Source organism: Tribolium castaneum, chromosome 4 (assembly GCF_031307605.1).
Source record: "Tribolium castaneum strain GA2 chromosome 4, icTriCast1.1, whole genome shotgun sequence".
Classification (NCBI taxonomy): domain Eukaryota; kingdom Metazoa; phylum Arthropoda; class Insecta; order Coleoptera; family Tenebrionidae; genus Tribolium; species Tribolium castaneum.
In genome coordinates, this window is record NC_087397.1 from 21,092,577 (window position 1) to 21,107,021 (window position 14,445).

A 14,445-nucleotide genomic window follows, 5' to 3' on the forward strand; every position below is an offset into this window, starting at 1 on the left:
TTTTTCACTAAAGTGCACTCTTAAAAATCAAAATAAAGTTGGAATCAATGATGCTAAATTTGTTTACGATACTATAATAGGGGGTAGATAAATTGTTATGCTAATAAAAATTAATGATGTTGTTTGCATCTTAAGCTCAGTTTACAGAAAATAATTACATTTTAATGTTCAGATTAACTTGAAAATTTGGAATTTGCGTTGAAAACAACCAGTGACAAATCTACCTTATGCCTACAGAAGAGTGGAGTTTTGCTTCCCCTTTTGTTAAAAAAATGCCTAAGAAATTAAAACCTTCTCAAATGTCGATCCACTGGATTTAGCGTTTTTAGAATTTTGCCGACTGCGCCAAGTAAATAACAAACTTTAATTTTATACGATAGTTGTTTACCTAACGTGTTTGGAAAATACAGTTTCCCAAATGAGCACTTTAAATGCCACATAATCTTTTACCAAAAAATCGCCGTAGTATTAGAAAAAAATGTTTTTTTCAAAAACTCGAAAACTATAATGAATATTGAAAAAAGTTTTTCTTGAAAAATGATTTTACAGTAGTTGATGATGAACTAATTAGTTTTTCCATAAGGTACATACTTTAGGCACAAAACGTTTGGTTCCATACTTTTGCCCAACGCTGTATAACTAAAACATTGCAAAATTCCAAAAATGTTTTTGAATACTTTTTGGTTCCATCAACTGGAGACACTGCAACTAGTTTTTTGCTTTTCAGATTATTTCTAGAAATACTGTATTTCCAAAAATTAACAAATAATAAAATCACTTGCAAATCATTTGCACATTTTAGGTCATTTTACATTTTACACACAGAGTAAGTCTGCTCAAAGTACAGACTGATCCAGAAATACTAAGTCTGTTGACATCACTGGACTTAAATTTTTAAGGATACTAATGAAATACGCTTCCAGTTAACAACAATTTAACATTCTTGTGGGGTTGTACGTCAAATAATTGTCAAGAAAAATCGAATTCGGTTGTAATGTTACAAGTTACAAGCACAAATACTTTCAAATGTGTTGCCAACAGACTCAGTATTTCTGGATCTATTTTACTTGTAATATCTCGAAAACTAAAAACCTCACAAAGATCAGAGTTTTATTATTTTCAACGCATGTGAATTTTTTCAGAATTTTTCCTTATTTCTAATTAAAATTAATTACCTAAAAATAGTTGTATCAATAATTACTCAACAAATGATTTAAATTTTACGATATTTAGTGTTATTTTAAAATAACTATGCTTAGTTATGAGCATAAATTTAAAAGCCAAAACGAAAATCCGCAGGATTTTTTAAATTCAAAATTTATTTAAGATCTAAAAATACGGAACTATCCAGGAACGTTTTATATGTACGTCATTTCATATCCCAACCTTTAGATATTCGTAGTAACTAAATATGTTTTTTATTAAAATGTGTTACTTTTAAACAAACATTTTATTTTAAAAACTGTTATCACATTTTACTTATTTTTTAGTCAAAGTTCAAGCAGGAAAGAACCAACATTAGATAAAGACAACATTTTCAAAACTATTCGCTGTTTCAAAACTATAAAAACGCGGAACGCCAACCTCGCATTTTCTCTCAAAATTAGCTAATATAAATTATTTATGCACTTCAAAAAAATAATAGCTAATGTAATTTATACTTTCAGTGAGTGATCTAATCATTAATAACTATTTTACAATTTTATAAATCTTATTTAAAAAAATAATTTGGGAAAATGCGACGTTTCAGAGTTTTGAAACAGCTAATATTTTATGTTACAAAACAAAACTCAGACAAAATGCTTTCTTAAAAATATTAAATATGACAATAATTATACGTATTTAAAAAAATCAAGTTAGCGTTGTATTCCAGGATAAATTGAAATAGAAATTTGATGAACATCTGAGACTAAAATTTAAATACTTTTAAGCATATTTTAATAAGTTTTAATGAATAGTTTTTTTTAATAATTCACCTGAACCGATACATTTCAACGACTCCGTATAAAGGATGTCTAATAAAAACTTTTATTTATTGTTTTAATAGCTATCGAATTAAAAAAAAGTGTTTTCTATTGACGTATGTAACAAGATTTTCTGTTTTCCTGTTAGGTAGACATAAAGTTAATAAATTAAAAATAAATAACCGTGTAATTGATTTTATTGTGTAATTAACTAATTAGGTATACGAGTTTTGTAAGAAAATAAATAAGTTGGGCGCGGCGAGAAACGAATGCATCAAAACGTGTTGCAAAATTAATATAATATAAAGCTTTTATTATTTCAGTCCGCACATGGTACAAGAAAACGTGTCGACAATAAGTTGACTTAACAAGTTAATCTCTTTATATCACAAATTAAATCGTTTAGAGGATAAATTCTGGTGAGAAATTGAAATGTCTCATTTCCACGTAATTTTTCGGATTTCGAAAACAATTAAACACAATTCCAATATGATAAAACGATAACAAAAACCGTTAAAAAATAAGTATCTCTAACAGTTTGGGGAAGCAGCGATAAATAGTTACCATTGTACTCCTGGAAAAAGTAAAAAAGTCAAAAAAAACTTTTTAATGATTTTATATAAGATAATATTTTGAGCCCTTTTCCTCAAAAGTAACTACTTTTATTATTCAAGGCAATTCAAAAAAATAATAAAATTTAACCACATTAATAAATCACGTTGCAAAACAACTCGTTAAGATTTAAGAAACCATAACGGCAAAATCATCCTGTGCATCATGTTTGTGACCTATCACTTATTAGCATGATACTGTTTATTAAAAATTGTTATCAATAACACTACTTACTTTAATTTGACGCCTAATAAAAGAGGTCAAAGCACAATTTTGCGTAATGTACTGGTTTAGATATTGTTACTATATTTAATTTTTTTTTATTTTGAGATTTTCCTTTGAAGTATTATTCCACCTTAGAATTATTATGTCTAGATTAGACAATCAGTACTACTTTCATGAAATAATTTTGCACACAAATCGACTAAAACTTCTAATCTTCCTGAGATATTTATACACCTACTTATCTTTACAACCGTTTCTAGAGATGACCATTGGCCAATATCACAAAAGATAATTGCAAGAAAAATATTTTGGTGTGTTTACATTTACAAACAAAGACCTTGATTATTTAGAATAAGTATTTTTAGCAAATAAGAAAGAGTGGAAACATTGAAACCATTTAACTGTTAACAATTTTTAATTCAAAGTCGCTATATTTAGTAAATATTTATTAAAACACCATAAACGATGCACATGAATATGATTGTACAACTTTCTAATTAACATTTAATGTGAACATCAACACGAACACGAAGCAACCGTTACTCAAATATAAAATAAGCACAAATAAGCTTGAAGAGGCATGCAATTAATTTCTTTTACCGATAATGGTAAACAAAACTGTGGTCATGACTGCAATTCCAGAAATTTTTCCCAATTTGTGTTCAGGAAAGCTTTATTAATAACTGATAAAGTGGTACGTACCTGTGATAAACTGAAACGTTAAAATACATCCTTGCAAAGCTTTCACTCATCATCACAAGAAAAGCGCATGCACATCACTAACATAATTAAGAATTCTTGTCTCTTTTGTTATACCAATATCAGACAGTTTGTGTAAACAAAACATGATTAATCACTCTATCAACAAAAGAATTTCTTATAAACAGTAGTAGATAGCGTGATCGTTACAAAATATATGGCACTAAATATAGGTGCGTTTTTTTCGCCTTTTGGGACATAAATACAATCAACAATTATTATTTGGTTACACAAAGTGATAATAGTTAGAAATCAATTTATAAAATATCCACAATTTTGTTCTAGAAAATTCAAGATCCAAGCAACTATTAATGACCTTTAAATGTAAGTTATTAAAAAGATTTATACAATAATAGTGATAAATGCTAATTCACTACTACACTTGAAACTATTTTTAACTATGCAGACTGTGTCAGAGATGAGTTACAGTGCACACTTATCACACGTTTTATTTATTAAACATTTATTTATTTTTTTTGAATAATTTAATTTCTATGGTAAAAAACATTGTTTTTTTTATTTTGAAAATGTTAATCATATCAGTTATCGTTACAATGTATACCAGGTGATTCGTGTAAGATGTCAACCCTTACGAAATGCAACATAAATTATATCTTACGCGTCACACCTGGTATTATACAGGGTGATTTGTTAAGGCCTAGATTAAAAACTTTTTAACTTTTTATACTACATACAGGTAGAACAGGTAGAATTTTGTATAGGAGTTCATCTAACTAAATTATTTTCAAAATGGCTGAACTCCCGGAACGATGAGGAATTGGCGCCTACTTTGAAATTTTAAAATTATTTTTTTATTTTATTATTATTTTTTTCAAGTGCATGAATAACTTATATCAGCTAGTTTTTAGAGAAAATACGACGTAAAGGTTTTTTAGCTTTGAAACGCTGGAGCGTGTGGGAAACGCACTTTCCCGCACTGCGGTGTTTTTACTTTGCAACAATGGCTAGGGACATTTAATAGGTTGGTATCGCTACTGTTGAAATGGAAATGATTATTTTTTTTTTGTGATAAATGCCAGTTCATGTCAATTTAATGATTGTTTGACCTGTTACCAACCCGTCAGCTAAAAGAACTAAATTATCAAAAAAAATAATTTTGTTTTTGTGATATTCGTTATAAAAAATATTGTACCTAACTTGTTTGTAAAGCAATTTCCAAACTTGTCAGGTAAATAACTATTACAACAGCAAATTTAGTACATTTAGGTTCAACGATTAATTAATGAACTTCTTTATTCCTTATTGCTTTTTTGTGCAATAGAGAATTTTAAGTTTTTTTACAAACATTTATGTAATTTGTCTGCTTTTGTAATGAAATTTATTGCAATAAAAATTTTGGTTTTATTTTTCCTGTTGTATGAACTAATAAAAATTGTATCCCAGTTAAATGTCTTTATTTAATGGATTGGTATCGTTACCGTTGAGATGGAAATGATTATTTTTTTATGATAAGTGACAGTTCATGTCAATTTGATGATTGTTTGACCTGTTACCAACCCGTCAGCAAAAAGACCTAAATTATCAAAAAAAAATTAATTTTGTTTTTGTGATATTCGTTATAAAAAATATTGTACCTAACTTGTTTGTAAAGCAATTTCCAAACTCGTCAGGTAAATAACTATTACAACAGCAAATTTAGTACATTTAGGTTCAACGATTAATTAATGAACTTCTTTATTCCTTATTGCTTTTTTGTGCAGTAGAGAATTTTAAGTTTTTTTACAAACATTTATGTAATTTGTCTGCTTTTGTAATTAAATTTATTGCAATAAAAATTTTGTTTTTATTTTTCCTGTTGTATGAATTAATAAAAATTGTATCCCAGTTTACTGTATTTTATTTTAAAATGCTTAATTTCGGATTTTTCAACCTTTCTTGACACATAAATAAAGTTTTTATTTCCAAAAAATTAATAATAATATTGCATATCAGCTACACATACGAAGTCTTTGAGGAAGGAATTTGTTCCTTTGTTGCTAAATTTGCACATTTGCACATTTGCAATAACTGTTAAAAAGCTGTCTAAAAAGAACTTCATACACGCACTTATGTAAGTTTTAAATATTCGAAGAGCAATAAGACAACGCACATTTAAATATAGAACGTGGGACGTTTAGTATAATTATTGTTAATCCCACGCTTAGCTTTATGGAAAAAAAGCAGTGTTCTAATATTCAATAATGTGTTTTAGTTATAGCTAGGCGAGGTCTAAGTACTGTTTACCGCTAAATTCAAAAAAGAGAATAAATAGTACACTTCCAACGCACTTTCTCCGAGTAAGTTTTTATCATTTGAAATTTAATCATGGCTCGTAAATAAATTTTACATAAAATAAAGCTTCTTTTAAAAGCCAAATTTGTAATAACGTTAAAATATTTGTTTTGTTTTTAAAAGTATGCAAACGTTTTTAGGGATACTAAAATATGCTTTGACCCAAACATTTTCGGACAAAAACAAGGTACGATTAAATTTTCTAAAAAAAAATATATTTTTTGTAAAATCGTGCAAGGTGTTTCACATAACTTTATGAGGCCTGCACCTAAACGCACCCAAATATACAAAATTCACTAAATACAAAAAATTCACATTTAATTATTTAATTTTTGGAAACTTATGACAGTAGTTGTCAGACTAATCACTGTTGCATTAATAGTCATGAATTGCTATTTTTCAGAACAGTTATCAAGTGTTCTCTCAAGAGACTGAATGAATATGATTCTAATCGATCTCTCTTACCATTAACTACCCAAAAACTAAACTAGAGAAGACTATCTAATTTTTCAAACTTTGTATTCGAATTCGTACAAGAATATGCATTCTTGGTGGCATTTTACAAGCGCAAGCCTCGTAAAATTATGTGAAACATCCCGTATACTAGTTTGCAAGTTATGAATATTTTTACTTATTGTGTTAATTCTATATTCGGGGTTAAATAAATGACACAAATTTACATCCTGTCTCAAAATATTTATAAAACGGGCTAGTATGAGGAGTTAAAATTAAAACACCATTCCATTGAAAGAATGGAATTGTTTTTCTGTTAATTAGAGTAAAATTTTAACAAATCTTTGATTTACAAATTGTTTAGTGAAAAAAATTCCAATCAGATTTCATGTAGAAAATCGCATCTCCAGTTCCAGAGTGGCGTTCAGTCTCCAAATGTCTTAATTACTCCTTTACTTTATTCATTACGTTAGAATACAACTGTTCTGTATTGTCCTTGGGGCGTGAGATTGGTCCTTCGAGCCGGATATATCGAATAACTGAAGTAAGTTGATTCACAATAAAAAACAACATGTTGAATGTTTAGTGAAGATTTTATTATTTATCTTGCTAAAACAAAAATCCTGTTAATTCATTATACGGAAATGATACGTTTTGAGCAAACAGCTTACCTTACAGACCTAATACAGAATGGAATTTTTAACTGGAATGAAATTCATAACTTAGATATACTTAGGCGATTTTTGTAAAAATTCCCGAAACAGGTCGATTTTTGTTTTCCCTTAGCCATCATTTGGTGCATGTAGTTTTTGTTTATTTGTTGTCAGAAATGCACTGCCACCTCTAACATTTTTTAAATGTAATGGTATGTCAAGCGATACCTCTTGTGGAAGGCAACCAATACAAGGCACAATTTATTTTCTACATAATTTCAACGCTAATGAAATAAAAAAAAACATTTTTATAAGTTGAAGTTAGGCAAATCATGCTCGAAATGATGCAAAACGTTAGAAATTCATTTTACTATCATTATGTTACATTTCCCAGGAAAGAAACGGTACCCATTGGTCATTATTTTTTTATCACGTAGGCATTCAAAAAGAGGTGGCTGTGCATTTCGAACAGCAGATAAACATAAAACCATATGAACAAAAATGGTAGACTAAAATAATAAAAATTGACTGGTTTCGGGAATTTTCACAAAAATGGCCTATATTCAAGTTATGAATTTTATTCCAGTTAAAAATTCCACTCGGTATATAATCGTTACTTTTTATAAGTAATCCGTGTTCATTACTTCTTACTTATTAGACAAATCACTACGTTAGATCGCAACTGTGAGCCGGATACATCTAGTCATTAGATTGAGTTGTGTAAAAAAACAACACAAAAGTTTTAATAAGTTTATGGACGTTAGGCGCACAAAATTTAAAACATTTATTAAAATAACTAAAAATTTGTTCTGAATTTTAAATGGTAGAAATAAATAAATTAAAAAATTAGACAAAAACATGTAGTTAAAAACACATAATTGCTTTTTTTTCGAATTTTAATAAATTTAATTTATTGTCTTTAAAAAAAGCTGTTCCCCTGTTAATAAAGAAATACGAAATATTGTTAATGTGTACAGATTTCTTCGCTGTTTAATAAACGACGATTTTCTTGATAGTTTCCTTTAAATAAAATGATTTCCACCGATTCCAAAAAAATTGATTCAAAAATTAGTTGAATTCAAATATGTTAAACATTACTTGAATTAAAATTTATTGAATAGATCTAAGCTTGAGCACCTTTTTTAACAGGAAACTCACTTAAATTGACGTATTTTGCTAAATCTAACTAAAAATGTTCGTTTTTGGTGTGAATTACTGTATTCTGTATTCCAGTTTGTCATTTCAAAACTATTTGAAAACACTTTTTAGAGCCACAAACGCGACGTATTTTGCCTCCTATTTTGCTAAAACAAGGCAAAAAATGGTTGTGTTAGTTTTAAGTAGGTTGATTTCGGACATTTTCTAAAAATGTTAACATTTTTTAAAACCACAAACGGAACAAAAAAACTGTAGTTCTAGGCCTGAATTTCTCTGTTTTTCCATTTGAGTACATTTTTGAATTTGGAATTTACCTAAACTGACGCATTTAAAAAAAAAATAAAAATTAATTAAAAATAAAAAATCATGCGTTAGGTACTATTATCCAGATTTTGTTTTTGATTTTCTTATTTCATTTCTTTGTTATAAACAAAAATTTACTCATTTTGCTAAAGTGATTACCACTCCATACAGGGTGCCCCAGCTCAGCTCCTGTTTTTTTTAGCTCAGTTATTAGTAAAGTGGGACTTTTGATAATTGGTAGACGTAATTTATACTCTAAGACGTATTTCAAGAAAATATCTTGATTATACTAAGTGTTCCAAAAAAGTATGACGTCAAAATAATATTTTTGGCATGCTATTATTTTTTATTGTGTTTTAGATGACTTTATAGTTTCTTACTTATCTCTAAAGTTTTTTTAATCGATTCAGGGATTACTTTTAAAAAAATCAAAACCAAAAAACATCGGTTTTACACCTTTAGTGCTTCTTTAATGACGTTATTAGTAAGTACGTCTTGAACAAGGTCTAACAGAATTATTATGTTTGATAATTGAATTACTACAGGGTGTTTACAATTTATTTTCAATCTTTTTAGATTTTGGAGGCTTTTATTTTGTTTATTTCAAATGGTTTATTTCAAATATTCATTTTTTTCATTATTATAAAGCTTATTATATAAGCTCAGCTGGGTCAGTCTGTATATGGAATATTTGTTTTTATTTTATGTGCCATTTTAAAGAATGGAAAAATAGAAAATGTAAAATTTGAGTAACTTTTCAACAATTTTGGGACCAATTTACAATTTTATATTGCATAGTACATACTACAAAAAAATGCTCAAAGTGAAATAAGAAAGGTAAAAAATTAAATGTGACGGAAAAATTCAACAAGAAAATTTTGAATTAGAGCCAACTAATAATATTTGAACAAATAAATAAATAATTAAAATTACTATAGAAAAGAAGAACGTAGAATCATTTATCAATTATCACACACCTATAAATGTCACAATTTCAAAAAAAGCTTTATATCTTAATTAACAAAATTGTTGCAAACAAACGTAAATAAACTTATCGCAAGCGAATAATCACACACTTATAAATACCTTAATTTCCTTGAAAATTATTAATAATTAGTGGAAGTTACAAGCAAAACAGTAGTGACTTACCTACAACACGATGAAATCTTTTGCCCCATTTATTCTTGTTATTGCTTTAACCCTAACATCCAACGCACAAACACCGCCAGGTAAAAACACAATCGATATAAGTGTAATCAATTTAAATGAACTTCTTAAGGTGTGACTTATCGCTGTTTTGGTCAAACATGCCCCCCTAACACCCTTATGTGCCAGAGACTTCAATACACTTTGTCCAACAGTACACAATTGAGAACGGAAGTTGAATGTCTTGGTACTAATGGTAAATAATTTAAAATTTTTAAACAGATTTTTAAGTTAAAAATTTTAGCAACGACACTTAATTCTTCTATTACTTTGCAATCCAATCCTTTTGGTGCTTACTCTAGCTTCCAGTCTCTTACTATGGCAAATGTGTCGGTGGTTCAGAATAATATGACTGTTGCTCCCAGGAGAAACTCTTGAACGACCACATCTACAACTTCCTAATTATGGTGAAATACATAGTGTTTCCATTATATTCAATAAAATGGTGATTTGTTGGGGGTTTTATTTGTTTTTTTCTAAAAATTAGTACTACTATACAACAGCTAATTTTTATTATACAAGATGTTCTATCTAACTCCACATTAAAAATGTGGTGAGTTACAGTAATACATAATCTGTTACATCCTGTACAATAAAAATATTTTCAAGATAGCGGCACCTCCGGTTATACCGAAAGTTGATATCAATTTTCGTATTTTAAATTTAAAACTTCATTTTTTATTGCGTTTTTTGATTAATCAAGTTATTTTAGCTATTTTCGAAATGTTTAAAGTTTTTTGAAAAATGTTGCATTCTTATCTTCAAGATTCTGCGTTTTTTAAATTTCAAAATTTTATTTGAACATTAAAAAAAAAATATTTTTTCGAAAGTAGAAAAATGTAACATACTACAATTTTCGCCTTCTTGTCGGCTTTTCTTGGCGTGAAATATAAATAAAACAAAGTTTAAAAACCCGACACACCAAACCTTTATTTGAAACACAACGCGTTTCAACCACAAAGTGGTCATCCTCAGGTGAGAATCGAAACTGAGTTTATATTCTCACCTGAGGATGATCACTTTGTGGTTGGAACGCGTTGTGTTTCAAATAAAGGTTTGGTGTGTCGGATTTTTAAACATTGTTTAGAAAGCTATGCTTTCATCGTATTTCTGAAGTTATTCTAAGAGAATAGTCATCCATTTTTCGTCTTTTCGAGCTATTTATACCTTTTAATTTTTTAATTGACATCAATTTTAAATATTTTGAAATTGTATTTTTAAAGTTCTGTTTAGAAAAATCAATTTGTTGAAATGGAATTTCAAATTCTTTCACATTATCTTGGCTTTTTTTGAAAAGTATAAAATTTCCCATTTTTCACAGTTACAAACGTGTTACTTTCGAATGAAATTTTGATTGATGGTTGAATTTATATCTACAGATGTTAGTATCTCCAAATTTACAAAAATAACAATAAATTTAAATGTTTGGTATTTGATATGGTACATGACTTTTCTGCTTTTGGTTAAATCATCATTGTTTATATCATTTGAGATCTGTAAAGCACACAATTATGACTTTTTGGTACTTTATTAGGGTTACAATACTCTATAATTTGCGAAAACTTTATTTCAAAAAGTGATTAAAAAAAGCCAATAAAAATTATAACTCATATTAAGATAAATTTATAAAAGTCAAAATTAAAAAGAATACAATTTACAAAATAAACAGAGTTTGGAAATAGCATTTCAGCTCACAATAAACCGCACAAATATCCACTATCTTACAATATATTAACTTTACTATTTTAAATAGGAAATTATTATTTAATATTTATTTATTTATTGTTTTGCATAACTCGGGTTATGCTGAGGCAAAGTTCACCAACTTTCCTTCCACCTAAGTTTAGCCGTTTTCAAGATATTTACAATTTTATTTTGCCTTTTTTGAATATGCACCTTTTCTTCAATAATTGCTATTCATCATTTTCAAAATATTTTCGAATTAAATTTAGGCGTCTGAAAGAGAACGTTTATAAATAAATCTTTCCTATTCCTCAGATACTTTAAATATGGAAAAACTTAACAAATCACAAAATTTGAATATTATGTTTCGGAAACTCCACTTTTTCTGTATTCTGTGTTTTGTATTAACATTTATTTTACCTATATTTAATGGTTCTCAAGTTACTTGATTTTTTCGAGAACTTCATTCAAAGCTGCTGTTATTCTTTTTCCCTTTCAAATGCCGAAATTTGACGTATTATAAATACGTAAAAATGAGAAAGTTACTAATTTTTGAAAAAAAAGTGAAATACCAAAAAAAATTTAAAAGATCTAAGTAAGCACCTAAACTTGCTAAATTTAGGTAAAGTAAAGAGAAACTAGGTAGACCTCTTAAAAAAAATCGCAAATTATTTTATTCCCAGTAATCGTAAAAGTAATAAAAAATTATCTTATTGCTGAAATTTAGTTGGTTTACTTGGTTGTATATTGCTAGTTAAAAATTTTATGTGCTGTTTCCAGAAAATATTCCCAACAAATAAATATATTTATTGGGTTAAAACTGTCTTTACGTTTTACTAATTTTTTAATCATAAAGCAAAAATGAGTGTTAAGAAGAAGAGATAAGATTTTAGATTAGAATTTTTAAAGGCTTTTCTTAAACTTGAAACAATTTGCTTTGTCAAAGATTTAAATATTTGACAGAAACTTTATTTTTCCTCAATTCCTAAAATGATTTGTATCCTAATTCCAAAATATGTTTTAAATATTATTAAGTTGTTAATTTAAAATAGTAAATTTTTCAATTTTTGTTAATACAGTATTTACTTTAAAAAAACTATATATCTTCTACAGAATTACAATTTCTCGGATTTTAATTTTTTTGTTTTTTAGCTTTTCAGTCTTTAGTGTATTGTTTTTTTATTCAGCATCTAAAATATTTCTATTTATTAGTGTTTCTCTTTCCTGTATTATAATTCTTCAGAATTTCAGTCCCATTATTTTGTAGTTTTTTGTGTTTCAGCTTTTTAATTTTTCAGCCTTAAAGTTACTTGTTTAGAATATTAGTTTTTAAATTTTTAATTATTTTAGTCTAACTTTGAAAATTTAGTAAATAGCATAACAAAATTAGAAACAATAGGCCTACCAATCGTTAAAGCATCTGAACTCGAGTATAAAGTGTAAATTTTTGTATTAACTGAATAAATACATATAATGCTCTAAAGTTTAAAAAGTTTGGAAGTAAATTGTGACAAGCTGACAAGCCTACATAGTACAATGTGTTTTTAAATGATTTTCATCTAGTCGACCGTGAATTTCGAACGTAAAATCAGAAATGCCGCTTTATTGAATTAATGACAAGCATTTATTAGACACCAAATATTACCATTCTCTCAAGTCTCTGATTCGAAAATAAGCTTCGATAATAAAAGTGTTTTCTTGTACAGTGTAACAATTTAGTTGCTTAATTAATTGACAATTTGTGAATTTCACAACTGACAATTTTGACATTTATCGACAGAGAATTCAGTTAAGCAGACCGGCACAATTTTTTTTACATGTAAACCAATTTTAAAGTTAACTAGATGAGAGTACTTCAGATAAATCAAATTTAATTAACAAGTGGGCACAGATTACTTTAAGTGGGTTAGAACTTATTCAACACAAACCTAGTAGTAATATTACCAAGAAAGCATTGCTTGTATTTTTGATAATAAAAGTGAAAAACAAATTTGTTTGATTTTTTTAACAGTAATCCCTAATTCTTAAACCGTTTTGAAAAAGTTTTTGATACTCACTTTATAATCGAAAATATTTTCCTGAAATACCAAAATTCCAAATTTAACAATAACTGAGCCACATAAGACGGGAACTAGGCTGAACCACCCTGTAGGTATTAAATAAAAAAATAAATATGAAAAGTGACAGTTTATGCTAAAGGTTTGAAACACATAAGAGAATATTAGGCAATTGTCCAAGTTTCCTTACTCATCGACTGCGTAGGTAAAATAAGTGTATCATACATTTGATAATAAAATAAAACATAAAAAACAGCCTAAAATTAAACATATTTAGTAATTTTAAGTAAAGTAAATTAAAACTCAAAAACAGAACTGCAGATATAAATATGAAGGCAATAAATTACAAAAGTATAGATAAACAATGGCAAGAAATAACAAAACCATTACTCTGCATTTATAAATATTTATGTATTAAATAGATAACTTTTTTAAACTTTATATTGAATGAATAAGCTATAAATCTAGAAGGTGGTACCATATTAGATATGTGTGTAAAGTGTGTGTGCTTGATTAATTTGTATTTTTTCATAATAAATGTGCTCGAAATATCCGTGATCAAATTGTGAAAGACTTAGTCGTCCAATTGCCCAAAAACGTTAAAACAGATATGTAGTATGTAGTTTATTGTAATCTTTGACTTCTTTATAGCTTCAAAGTGACCCCTTAATTATTTTAAATAAAATAAAAAGCCAGGCACGTCAGAGTTTGCTATAAAAAAAATTCTTGTAAATGATTTATCAGAAGTTTTGTTTCCTACGCACATATTTATTTTTAGGAATCAATGGCTCGTCAAAAATATTTAACAAAAATTTTAAAAAAATCCAAAATTTTTATTTTTTTTAAATCATCAACATTTAAATAGGAAATAAGTAAAAACAATTTGCAAAATCAAAGCACAAATATGTTTTCCTCAGAAAAGGAATCTGATTAAATTAAAGGCCAAGTGTTAAAAAATATATTTCAAAAATAGAATTTATGTTGTATGCTTGAAACGTAATATAAACGTTCTAATACAGTGATTGTGTCATTGTCCTCTGGACATGCATAAGTACTAGTTGTATGTACTACATTTAATTT

The 14,445-nt window shown here is 27.5% G+C and overlaps 1 protein-coding gene and 1 non-coding gene across 2 annotated transcripts in view; one reads left to right on the plus strand and one right to left on the minus strand.

Annotated features, from left to right (window-relative positions):
- The window catches only part of Gbs-70E (Glycogen binding subunit 70E), a 33,101-nt gene extending 29,484 nt beyond the window's left edge, over positions 1 to 3,617 (minus strand). Inside the window, exon 1 of the mRNA XM_008196032.3 lies at positions 3,504 to 3,617. The gene's annotated coding sequence lies outside the window, so the exon portion shown is untranslated. The remainder of the gene's footprint in view (positions 1 to 3,503) is intronic.
- A 5,880-nt stretch (positions 3,618 to 9,497) lies between these two features.
- LOC103313243 (uncharacterized) lies at positions 9,498 to 10,090 on the plus strand. Its single transcript, XR_010333776.1, has 3 exons — positions 9,498 to 9,648; positions 9,699 to 9,821; positions 9,870 to 10,090. It is a non-coding gene; the product is annotated as an uncharacterized LOC103313243 (transcript).
- The last annotated feature ends 4,355 nt before the right edge of the window (positions 10,091 to 14,445 follow it).